The 13,137-nt window shown below is 36.1% G+C and overlaps 1 protein-coding gene and 1 non-coding gene across 2 annotated transcripts in view; one reads left to right on the plus strand and one right to left on the minus strand.

Moving 5' to 3' along the window:
* LOC115456055 overlaps window positions 1–13,137 on the minus strand; it is a 232,470-nt gene that overhangs the window by 148,537 nt on the left and 70,796 nt on the right. The window lies entirely within an intron of this gene.
* Trnaq-uug lies at window positions 132–203 on the plus strand. Its single transcript has one exon. It is a non-coding gene; the product is annotated as a tRNA-Gln (tRNA).

The raw sequence follows: 13,137 nt of genomic DNA on the forward strand, positions 1-13,137 counted from the left end.
ACATACATTGCTATAGTGTCGACACAAGCTTGTATACAAAACACCTATCATTAAGGCAATGAATATTTTATTATACTAGTTAAATCTACATGCACCGTACAGGATTCCGTTTTTCATCCACTTAGACATCCGGTTCCATGGTGTAATGGTTAGCACTCTGGACTTTGAATCCAGCGATCCGAGTTCAAATCTCGGTGGAACCTGTGTTTTTTAATGTTAAAATTTATATTGTCATTCTTTAAATCATGTTAATTATAATTGTAATTTAGCGTCGTAACTGCGATATAATAATTTATTAATTGTGGCCATGTTTATCCACGCTTTGAAAGCGCTCAGTGCAATAAAATTATAAACAAATATTGGCATACCTAGAAAGCGACGATAGCCTAGTTCGTTGTGGAACGGACTGCCGAGACAAATGTTCGCAAGTTCAAAACCCAAGCACACACACCTCTGACTTTTCTAAAATCATGTGTGTATTCTTTGTGAATTACAGCTTACTTTAACGGTGAATGAAAACACCGTAAGGAAACCTGCATACCTCAGACACCCTGTATAAGAATTTGAGGGTGTGTGAAGTTTACCAATCCACACTAGGCCAGCGTGGTGAACGTAGGCCTAATCCCTCCCTGTACCTAGTACAGGAAGCCTGTGCTCAGCAGAGGAACAGTATTAATACAGGGCTGATATTATTTATATATTTAGCATCATCATTTTTTTTTTTATTTATACAAATTGATATAAAAGAACCAGTAGGCATAATTAGACTCTAGCTGGTCGACATTTTACATTGTGACAGCGTAAAATAATTTCTAGGACATTCCACTGAGCTCGCCAAATTAATGGCTCTACACGTACTTCAAGCCCACGTTACATTTAGCGACTCGCTGCGGGCCGACAACCGTCCCACAACCGCCCGACAAACATTTAACAACCTTCTCATAACCGCCTTGGGTCATACCTACCAGTTGTCTAAGTTTTCAACTGTATTAGCGGAGGAAAATGTCAATATCTAAGCAGCTTTTGTTTGAGACTTCGCCCGCGTGTAAGAGTTTCCCGGGATAAAAGTCCCGGTATATATTTTCCCGGGATAGAAATCCTATAACTTTTCCAGGGTCTTAAACTGTCTCCATAGCAAATTTCATAAAAATCCGTTCAGTAGATTTTAAGAAAATCGATAACATACAAACAGACTGAACATTGTTTCATAATATGTTTAAATTTCTCAAATATTTGTTTAATATTCCGAGAAAAGCGAATGTATTGATTTATATTACTCTAGACTCTAGAGTAATATATATTGTAATATAGATAGATAGTTCTACCCGTGGGAACTCTAGAGTCTAGAGTCCCCACGGGTAGAACTATCTATCCAAACTTCACAGGACCAGTCGCGGGGCTAATGTGACGCGTACGTAAAAAATTCATTCAAATCGCTGCAGCCGTTTTGGAAGCCATATAGCAGATACATACGTACATTTATATATAGATAGATGGTGGATGGATGACGAGCAAGTCGCTCGCTGGATAGAAAGTGCTACGACTGTTCACAAATCACAACCTTCGACTGCATGTTGCAAGACGCACCACGCGCTATGCTAGTCATCTAGATTTAAATAAAAAACTAGCACAAAATAAAGATAATTCCTAACTGCTGAAAACAAGAAATAAACACAGCGGTGCGATGTTTAGGAAACGAATTTCGTAAATTTTATTAATTCCTTTCCTATTAATTAATTACTGTTGACATTATAGCAGTCGTTAACAAAGAAAAAACAAACTTAAAACTAGAAGTTGAAAGTTGGTTTCTAATGTGACACGGCAAGGTCTATTACTTCATTCCTTCTTTTATTTGTTTTTGAAGAACGATATTAGTGAATTTAATAATACGTATCTATTCCTAGCTTTCATTTTGTATACAGGGTCATATTAACATAGCGTTACTAAATGAAATCACATATACCTCTTTACAACTGCTAACATTATGCCATAATTCATCCATGACAATGAATATTTTCAACAATAATCTCAGTTTTACTTTCTGTTTCATTTTGTAGTTTAATACGAATATGTTGTGTGTAAGTGTATTTCTGACTGAAAATATTATGTTACCGCTTCGACAAATTTTCGTCTTGTAGTAATGGCCTTAGAGTGCGTAAAATTATAATAACGTTTTTTTTAATATTTTCTTTTCGAATCTTATAGTTTTTTATTTTACTTCTATGCCTAGAAACTTATAGTAAGGTGTTAATTTCAAAAATATCGAGCATCAAAAGGACCCGCATAACTAATTTAATCATGTACATATTTGTAATTATTAATAAATCATCAAGATATTGTTTAAATAAAACATAATTAAATTAAAATTAATAAATTATATACTGACGATTAAAAATACTAATAACTAAAAACATACGCAGATCGCGGCTTTAACTCCGAAGGGGTAGGCAGAGAAGCAATCAGGGCATCCATTTTTCGTCTAATTACTAATATTCATACATTAAATATTCAGATTCCATAGTTATATTTGCGAGGATTCCGAGCCGCAATTAAATTTATTCTATACTACATGTTACTAGTGGGGGCTCTAAAAGTAAAAAAAACAATATCATTTATAAATTATACAGGTAAACGAGCGTATCAACAAATTTTTAGTGATCTACGTATATATATATATATATATATATTACCCTTAATTTCATAAGAATAATCACGGCGGCATTGTCAGACTTAATGAGAAGGAATAGGGATTACGGATGGAAGACTGTAATGAATGTTTCGGCTTTCGAAAATCGAACGCACTAAACGAAACGCTTACGATACCAAAATTATTCCTTTTCTTTTTCGTAAGAGACTACAGGAGGCAACATCCAAATAGATAATAATATGTTTGGCGGCCACAGCCGGTCATAAAAACCAACAATTCCGCAGAAAACATCCAAGTGATATTGTCGTGTTAGAAAATCGTGTTTAAGATTTTCTAAGCTTTCCTGACCTAGAATTTGAACTCTAACTCAACACACACGTTGTTACTAATCCAAAGATACGAATCACACTGAATCACCTTTAGTAAATCCTTTAAATATAAATAAAACCATGGCTTCTCTTGAATAAAACTGTAACATCATAAATCGTGTGTTAGTAGGTGGTGAGTGGCCACAACCGGTCAGTTTAGCGCCTTTTAAAATCACATTAGCAACAATCGACGCGCGAGCCGCTGCGATAACTCACTTCATTAGGCGCTTACACGACACGGAACAAGCAGCTTAGCTACATTCACTAGTGTTTGATGCAGCCCAGTTTCCTTTTGACAATAATATCAGTCACTGACTTTTGTTAAATTTATGGCGTTTATTGTGATAACTTCATGAATATATGGTTTTTTTAGAGCACGTAAAAATGATCCCTCTGCACTGGGTGGTTAGCAAAGTTGGCTTCAGATGCAAAGTCAAATGTCACGAGATAGTTACCACACAGTTATGTCGGCCTGTACCTTGAACGCGATTCATAACGACGCCGGATACTGACGACGGCCACTATGGCTGATTTAACATCTTATGTTGATTTTAAAGTCGTAGAGACTCGCTCTATGATCACATAAAGCCTGACTGATGTACTACTACTTTCAAAGGAAAAAAGAAATCAGAAATGTTTTTTTTTGTCTTTATTGAAGGAACTTGGTCGTTATTTTACGACTATGTTACTCCGTACGTCCACTTTTACCCGTGCCTATTAACTTTTGATGATATCAAAATATTTAATAAAGCCTCTTCCGATACAGGAACCGACAAATAACTATTTATACTGCCCACATTGAAGCTCAAAGAATGTGCTCAAATGACAATTGGCTTTTGCTTTTTGCATAAGTGGTTTATAGTAACGTCTGTTTGGACGGATTTTAACACGATCCGCGACTAAATGGTATCTAATAACTCAGAAAATTCATAATAAAATGTCTTAATCGAAAAGCAATTATCGCTGCGAAAGTACAATTTACATAATCATGCTAAGAAATTCTCAAGTTTCCGAATGAACTTATTAATTACGAGTTTTGAACTCTACGCAATTATTTTGCGGTTTCCGCTGAACAATACATTTATAATGTTTCCTATTAATTGAAAAGTATTTTAGCTTCGATCTTGTTACAGCTATATTGAAAAGGTTAGATACGATAAACTTTGAGAGAACGAACAGGTTATCTTTCTAATTGTAAACAATACAAACACAAACAAAGGTTTTGATATCTTTGGGAAAAAAAGAAAGTCCGTAGTGGACTGGTGGTACAATACATTTTATATCCGTCCGGATAGCAACTGTACACAAGGTGTTAAAACCTGCTATAGTGACCCATTTAAGTGTCGCGTTCTGGGATCGGCTTGTGTATATCCGGTTCCCACAGGCCGGCATAATTTTGTCGACTGTCGAAAGGTAATCATCTCTTCCACGACCCCACTTTACTTACCATAAGGTTCAGTGGGGTCACTTCGCCGTACTCGTTAAAAAAACATCCTGTGATCCAACGAAATAATTATCATAAATAGTACCTACTTTTACACGCTCTGATGAATAGAATTCGTCACAGCGGAGCACACTAGAAATACACTCACGCACACGGCATATTCATACTAAATTACAAAATGATCATAATATCAGAAAAGTGAAACTACTATTTTTACTTACTGGTTGAACGCCACGTTGGTTGAAGTAAAGACGAGCATGTGGTTTGATTTACTAACAGAATGTCAAAATAACGCTATATAGTGATAATGAACCTTTTTCTTTCTGCCGTATAAAAAAAGAAATTAAATAATAAAAACAAAAAACGAACACACATCACGCATTTATCCCCAATGGGGTATGCAGGGGCGCAACCAGGGCACCCACATTTCACCAATGTGTTCCATCCCATGATATTGTGTTACGGGGCGAGCCTATCGCCAAATCGGGCTCAAATTCGAGACTCTAAGCTGATAATGAGCAGAAAAAACAAAAATCACTTTGCCCAACCCAAGATTCAAACCTAATACCTCAGAGCGCTGCCGTGCCGTACCGCGCATGGCGTGCAACTACGCCACCGAGACAGTAAATAATAAAAATTAATAAAAAAAAAATTTCGTTGTCCCCAATAGCCATTATGAAGCCGAATAAAACAAAAATATATCAGTTTAGAACACGAGATATCAGCACAACAGCTTCCCCATGACGATTACGACGCTCTCAAAAATATATTAGACATTATTGTCAGAAACATAGCGGCTCGACGATTTTAAAAGCACTCTGGCGAAAATTAGGTCGTTTAGGCGGAATTAATTACAAACTTTCCTTTTCCGACGCGTTTCTTTTAAAAGAAATTTAACTTCAGACGGCGACGTTCTTTTGTCTTTTACTTTTGACTAGATTAATAAAGATATTGTTTGCACAGAACTGCGTTTGTGCCTTAGTGATTGTTCGTAGAAATCTTAGTTCTAAGTCGGAGATAGCTAGAAATGTTAATCTCAGTTTTAATCTGTAATATCTACTTTTATCCTATTATATAATGCTAAAGAATTTATTTGTTTGTTTGAACGCGCTAATCTCAGGAACAGAACAGAGTTTTTACAAAATATTGTTTATTATTTCACTGCGCTCGCCATCCTGAGACTTGAGATGTTAAGTCTTATTATTTCCAGTAACACAACAGTGACGGCACACTGCTGCTTGGTGGTAGAAATAGACATTGCGATGATATTTTCTAGTTGAACAACTTTATTTCGGAATGGTTTGACACCCAACTACGCCCTTGGGTGCAACAAGAAACACTTTTCATTATGTTTATTCCGTCCCATGATGTGATACTACCGAACCTATCGCGAAATCGAGCACAAATTCCATATTCTGGGACAATACTACTAAACTAATAAAGCATATCATTTTATTAACTCACAATTTATCGTTCGTACAAACCATTTCGTTTTTGCTCGTATTTTAATCAACACATTCATTCATGCGTACCGTTCTCTCGTGAGTTCACTCATTCATTCATTCACTCATTCGTGAACTCAATCATTATCTCATTACCCAATAAGGTCTATGGTGGAAGTGTAAGTTTGAACGCTTCGACAACATATGAGAGACTAACGGGCAGCGCAAACACACTTTCCAGAATCATAGCAAAAAATATATGTCGAATTGATAACCTCCTTTTTAGAAGTCGGTTAACCATCAGCGGCAATAAGCAGACATCTTCTTTTTGAATAATCATTTACATCACAATCAAGAACCATCGTCCTCTAAATTCTATACAACTGTAAGAGACGCGCTGGACAGAAACCGGTGAACGCACCTCATCCGCTCCAGATACAACCCTGATGCTGACCACGATCCTCAGATATGAGGAACCGACTAGAGAGAGATATCACAACTGCCTTAACTACAAAACTCATGGACTATTTCACAACTTCTGAATAAATACTACTTATCATCTAAATGTATAAACCGACCAAATACAAAAATCACACTCAATACTCTGAGATAAAAGGTAATAAAATAAGAAATATCTTCATTAGCCGTTTAATACAATAACTGTCAAAAAGATTTTCTTTGAAACTTGCGAAACAGACCCTAAGTAATCTTCAATGTTTTCTTTAACAGTCGACTGTTGACAGCGTCTCGCGATGTCTTATAAAAACATATATTATCAAACTTTAGGTTATAATATATATATCTTTAAGTACATATATAAAAATGAACCGCTATTTCCCTTGGTCACGCCATCACGCGTGAACGGCTGGACCGATTTCACTATTTTTTTTTTGTTGTGTTTGTTGTTGTCAGGAGAAGGTTCTTATGAAAGAAAAAAATCAAAATATTGCGCGGAAAATTAGAAAACTTAACGAAAATATTAATTTTATATAACTGTCAACGATTGCCAGAATGTGCGCTACAAATTCATTGTTAAGACGGGACAACGTCTGTCGGGTCAACTAGTATACTATGTATGTTATGCATTGTTTAATTAGGTTTCCAATTTCAATACTAATTACTGTCGCATTCAGGATAATTAAGGCGTTCGTTCAGAAAAACGAAATAACTACTTAAATCTCAAATACATAATTTAAAAAAATCACAAAATATTTTATAATTTACGTCAAAATCCTCTTCCTAGTCCTCTCATAAATTTCTCTCAACGTTTACCGAATCAATAATCAAATCTGTACCCATATTTTATTGCACATAAACTTCTCAAGGGTAAGATTTACTGCTCATATTCAACATCTGTCACATATCATACATCATATTAAAATATAACAGCCCTGGTGGTGCAACGAGTGAACAGGCTTTTACGGAAACAAATAAATTCTTGAAGAAATTTAATGTTTTCAGTTTTGTTGATTGATTATGAATATTATTCTGATGTTCCAAGGCAGTTTGACTGTAAGAAATTCTCTGTGCTGCGCTCCGTCCTGTGCGCCGGCCCTTAGTATGTAGTCACAATTTTTAACACAAGTTTACTATTCCACTTATTAGTTGATCGACAAATCGCCAATGACTGATCCTAAGTGTGCAGATCACAATAAAACAACGACTACCCACCGAAAATAATGTACCCTTATTATAAAATATATTTTCTAAGCAAATTAATCAACAACCTTATATTAAATCTTATTTTTATATTAAAAAAATATTAAATTAATTAGAAATGTAAATGGTAATTTATAACCATCTTATAATTATAAAATAACATTCATATAAATCATTGAACGACAAAATCAAATACATAACCAAAATATTTTACTTATATTATCATTAAAATCACTGTATATTTTATTAAACATTTAAGTACATATCTTAAACTGTAAAAATAAAATTGACCAGTAATATAAAAGTGTACAATGTACTTCAAACAAAACAACATGCTGACACAATGCTTGACAGGAAAAATACGTCTTTGGTACCCTCATCGGATTCTCAACAGAGGGTCCCACGGAAGCTAAACACTGCAGCGAATTTTCCCTCCAATTTGAAATAAAATGTCAAGTGCGGTTTAAAGTAACCGTAATGGGTTCTCAAATAGTTCAACATTGACTATAAAAGCCGCCTTGAACGTGAAATATTGCTCTAAACTCAATTTATAGATGGTCTAAATGGTATAGGTGGGAAAATAACTTCAAACCGATATCTTACAATGTTTTTCTCTAATAAAAATAACCTTTCTTACTAATATTATAAATGTGACGGTTTGTGAAGATTTGTATTGTATATATTGAGATTTTATTGATTTAAATGACGAGACGAGCTTGCCGTTCGCCTGATGGTGAGCGATACATACGCCCATAAACAGTAGAAAGACCAACACCTTGAATTACAAAAAAATATTTGGTATTCCATTGCGCTCGCCATCCTCAGACATAGATGCTAAGTCTTATTATGTTCAGTAGTTACATTGGCTACAATGTCTTTTAAACCTAAACACAATATGACTATGACTAGTGACTACACAATGCTACTCAGGCGGACTCTCACATATGAGAGAACAGTATTATTTGGAAGATTGTTATAAGTTAGATGAATTGGATAAAATTTGACACACAGATCGACCAATTCGTACATTATGTTGTCAGACACTTTAAAACCAATAAAAATATACAGGTTTTGCCGTGAAATAAGGTGCTTCTTTCCGTCTGAATAGTAACCACGGTACCAAATTGGCCCACGTAAGTACGTAGCAATTCGGAATCAGCTTATGTATACCCGGTTTCAAATGGGCCGGCAAAATTGTGTCGACGGCTAGGGATAAACATCCCTCGTTAGTGGACACTCTATGAACCCACTCCATTTACCATCATGAGCGGTAGTCACTTGTCCGTATAAAAAAAACAGTATAATTTTCATTCTGTCTGTAGCTAATAAATACTATAAACCGCAAGATTAATTTATCCTCTTATAAATTTTCTTCCCTTCATATTTGGATAGGAAAGTACAGTTCACCCTTTATGCCTGTATTGATTCTTGAGGTTGTTTCCACGTTATTCTAGAAACGCTGCTATTTGACAATTGTAAAAAATACGTGTATTTCTTGCAAAATTTAAATTATTTAAAAGATAATTTTTATTTAGTAAAATCGTACCCATGATCACGTCTCAGCAGTCCTTTATTTTGCTTACCAAGCTGCTAATAATACCTTACAGTTTCGAAAAGTAAATACAAACTGCGAAGTGACTTCGATAAAGTTATTTCCTTTCAGGAAGAGAAATATAACGTCTCCGTAAAATTCAATATCCAAAGTAAATGTTGGTTCACACAAAGTGGAGAACGGTGCAGCGCTTTTTAAAATTTGTCGACGAGATTTATTCAACGCTGATTGGTTTTGTCGCACTGCAGCTCTGCTTCGTGATATGGAGATGCATTTGTTTTGATGTATACCATTTATTCAAGATATATTTATTTATTACTAGTGGGCCTGGCAGACGTTTTCATGCCACAGCCGCATTTTATGTAAATTACCTTACATCTTTTAGGTCTAAATAACAGCGCCATTTATCGAATCTAAAATTATCCTATGATTTAAGCTGGAATTAACTACACTCTCACAAAGAATTTTATTGAATCGGTGACTTCGGAGATTAGCATGTACGAAATATTTCCATACAAGAATATCAGTCAAATTGACAACTTTTCCCGTCTTTTGCAAAAAAAATCTTTAATAACCACCTTGTCCTGATAATAAAGAACACAACAAAAAAGGAATCAGTCTAGCCAATTCTCAATTGATGCTCTTACATATATGTACCAACTGATTTTTATTTTTAAAGATATATAATTATGTATAGCATTAATCTGGTCATAATAGCGATGTTACACAAAATATAGATTAAAAATATCATAAAGCAGTAAGTTAAATATTTAAAAATTGGCTTAAATACAAAACTTAACAAATAAAATGTTTTAAATGACACCTATTGAATTTAGCTAAATTCACACTAGCTGACCCGACAGACGTTGTCCTATCTTAACTATGTATGCACGCGCGCATTCTGTCGATCGCTGAGTTATTTCAAACCACTGACAGTTATGTAAAATTAATATTGTCGTTAAGTTTTCTTAAATTTTCTAATTTTCCGCACAATTTTTTGATTTTTTTCTTTCACAACAACCTTCTCCTTTTTTTTTTTTTTTTTTTTACGCGGGGAAAAAACGCGTTATCGCTACCACCACTCAGAGGGTCAGTGGAATCGTTATGTTGGTTTCACCGGTCTTACGGCCCAATGTCGACACTCGGGAGTATAACATCATCCGAGTGAGCGTTGGACTGAGTCCCTAACCCTTGTATACCCTACACCGGCATACCAACCAAAACCCGCGGTGGCCTTCTTCGGCGCATACGGGACGGCCCCGGGGTATCTTGTTGCACTAAGATAGCTGCTCGGAACCGTCCCAGCGCGATACCGCATTGCGGCACCTCTCTAATTGAAGGGGCTAAGATGCCCCACAAGCTGAATGACTCTTTTGGAGTCTACGACATCGGGAGACCTACTGCCCGCATTGTCGTCCACCTCAGAGTCGCTGTAGTCGAGCGAGCAGCCCCCCACTGTTCGCCCGCGACTCGCTCTAAGCCCCAATTAGTCGCCTCTTACGACAGGCAGGGGATACCGTGGCGGAATTCTTTAGATGCCCCGAGCCACAGGGCTCACAACAACCTTCTCCTGACAATAAACAAACACAACAAAAAAAAATAGTGAAATCGGTCCAGCCGTTCACGCGTGAAGGCATGACCAAGGGAAATAAGTATTCATTTTTATATATACAGATAGATTAATGTTTTTAATGGGATCATCATATTATGTCATAAAAAACAATGTTTTTTGCATCCTCTGCGGTTATATTACAAAGCATAAACAAGAGTGTTTTTAGACGTATACGAGGCTTATTAGTAAGACCGTTTGAATACATACACTGCACACTAACGAGACAAAGTAGCATTTTACAAAACCGCACAACACAAAAGAGATTCTGAGAACATTAAAGCACTGCGCAGACGTCATGGTATATAAAAAAAAAACGCCACATACATACAGTAGCTGAAATTTGCAGTAGATTTTTGCTAATATTTGTTATAGTGTTTCTACAATGGTTAATAATAAGTAGAGTGGCGTTAGATAGGGTGTCGATAAGATCGGGATGGTCATCCCTCGCCAGTCGACATAATTTTGCCGGCTTCTTCGAAACCGGTATACACAGACCAAGCCTGGAATGCGATTCACTTAAGTTGGACATTATTGCAGATTTTACACCTTTTGTATCGTGGTCGCCATCCGAAAGGATTTAATTATCTATATATTTTTAAAATTCATTACGATGCCTTGTTTATTGTAAAAGACGTAACGTAATAACATTCTAGTATAAAGAGTAATACATTTCCAACTCAGCCCTATCGTTCTGTTTGATTAACTTCGTTGGAGGTTAAGATTAATTAGTACTTCCAAAGACTTGCTGAGCTTCATCACTCGGTGTCATAAAATGAGTGCCACTTCCGACCCTAGCTTATAACAGTTGTAGTAGCGAGTTTGAGGGTTGCATAGTCTTATACTTAGTGTGATCATCAGAGTAATTATGAAAAAATATTGTCACCTTGTCGCCAAAAGTTGGTCACGTCTGCGCGACGCCTAAAGCCGGCCTAGTCGCAGCGGAAGATCCACCGTCGAATACATTGCTACGAGACTGTAGGCTTAGCTTTTGTAAAGGCTTGTATTCGGTATGAATGTATAAATCTAGGGAATTTTGGTTGAGGAATATATTTACATTCACACTTATGTTATAAACAGGTAAAAATTCTCAGTTTAGGCTGAAAGGCATCTAGTAGTTTTCGCGGGGAAAAAACGCGTTATCCCTACCAACGATTGGGGGTGTAGTAGAATGGTTATGTTGGTGTCACAGGTCTTACGGTCCAATGTCACTCGGGAGTATAGCATCATCCAAGCGAGCATTGGACCGAGTCCCTAACCCCTGTATACCCTGCACCGGCAACCAAAACCCGCAGTGTCCTTCTTCGGCGCATACGGCACGGCCCCGGGATATCTTGTTGCACTGGTATACCTAATTCAGACATATAATGTAGTCATGCGGATTTCGAAATCTGTTTGAAATTCATGCCACAAAAATTTGGATAGAGTGAAAACTTAAAAACACTCTTTCTTAATGTTTGTGATGCATTGAAACTATGAATATAATGAAAAAGTCCGAGGTTAGGATATTGCAAAGGTCTGCTACATATTGACTCCATAATCAGATCATTCGACAGTACCAAATTGCATTCTCATACAAAATATATATCCGAAAAGTTTCAAAATAACACCAATTAGAAATATTTAAAACATCGGATATTTTAAAGTTTTAAAAAATATCCCTACAGAAAAAAAATGTTTATAAAAACATTTTAAAATATTGAAGGAAGAAGGTTGTTATTGTTGGAGCTAACAATAACAGAATAATATATTTATGTTACAGGAATATATTATATTGTGCCAACAATGGGTACCGTCATTCAGTTCTATACTGCAGTACAGCGCTAACTTAAACAGCTAAAAACTTACAATAATATTAAATTAAAAACCGTGAACCTAAAATATCCAGTAAAACACCATAAATGTTTCAAATTATGGCGGAATTAGCCAATGCGAGGTTTTAGGTGGCAGATCTTTACAAGGCCTTTTTAAATTGTGGCCATCACCAGTACTGACGCTTGCCCCATACCTGATTTCAAAAATTTCGTAAGTGAAGATGCTTAAGATACATTGATAAATACTGTAAGGATCTAAAAGAATACCGCAATGGACATGCAGTCCCTCGTCTAAGCGCGAGCCCCGTCTTAATACGAGAGCCCGGGCAGTTACTCAATTCGTGCCAACCTAAAGGCAAAGTAAAAATCGTAGTAGTATCACATAACCAGTCTCAACATTAGCCCTCGGTTTAGTCTAACGAGCTGCATACGTCCAGCTAACTGCATTACCCGGCGCGTAACTCGCCTTTAGTTTATTACAAATATTGATCAAACTATTGGCAGTTTGGAACGTAAGTCGATAATTTAGTTTAGTCACATCCGCTGTGTCGTTTTTAATTCGATTCCTAGTTCAGCAACTGTGGTCAGTGTAGGTTCTAAGC

The sequence above is a fragment of the Manduca sexta genome, chromosome 4, assembly GCF_014839805.1.
Source record: "Manduca sexta isolate Smith_Timp_Sample1 chromosome 4, JHU_Msex_v1.0, whole genome shotgun sequence".
NCBI classification, from domain to species: domain Eukaryota; kingdom Metazoa; phylum Arthropoda; class Insecta; order Lepidoptera; family Sphingidae; genus Manduca; species Manduca sexta.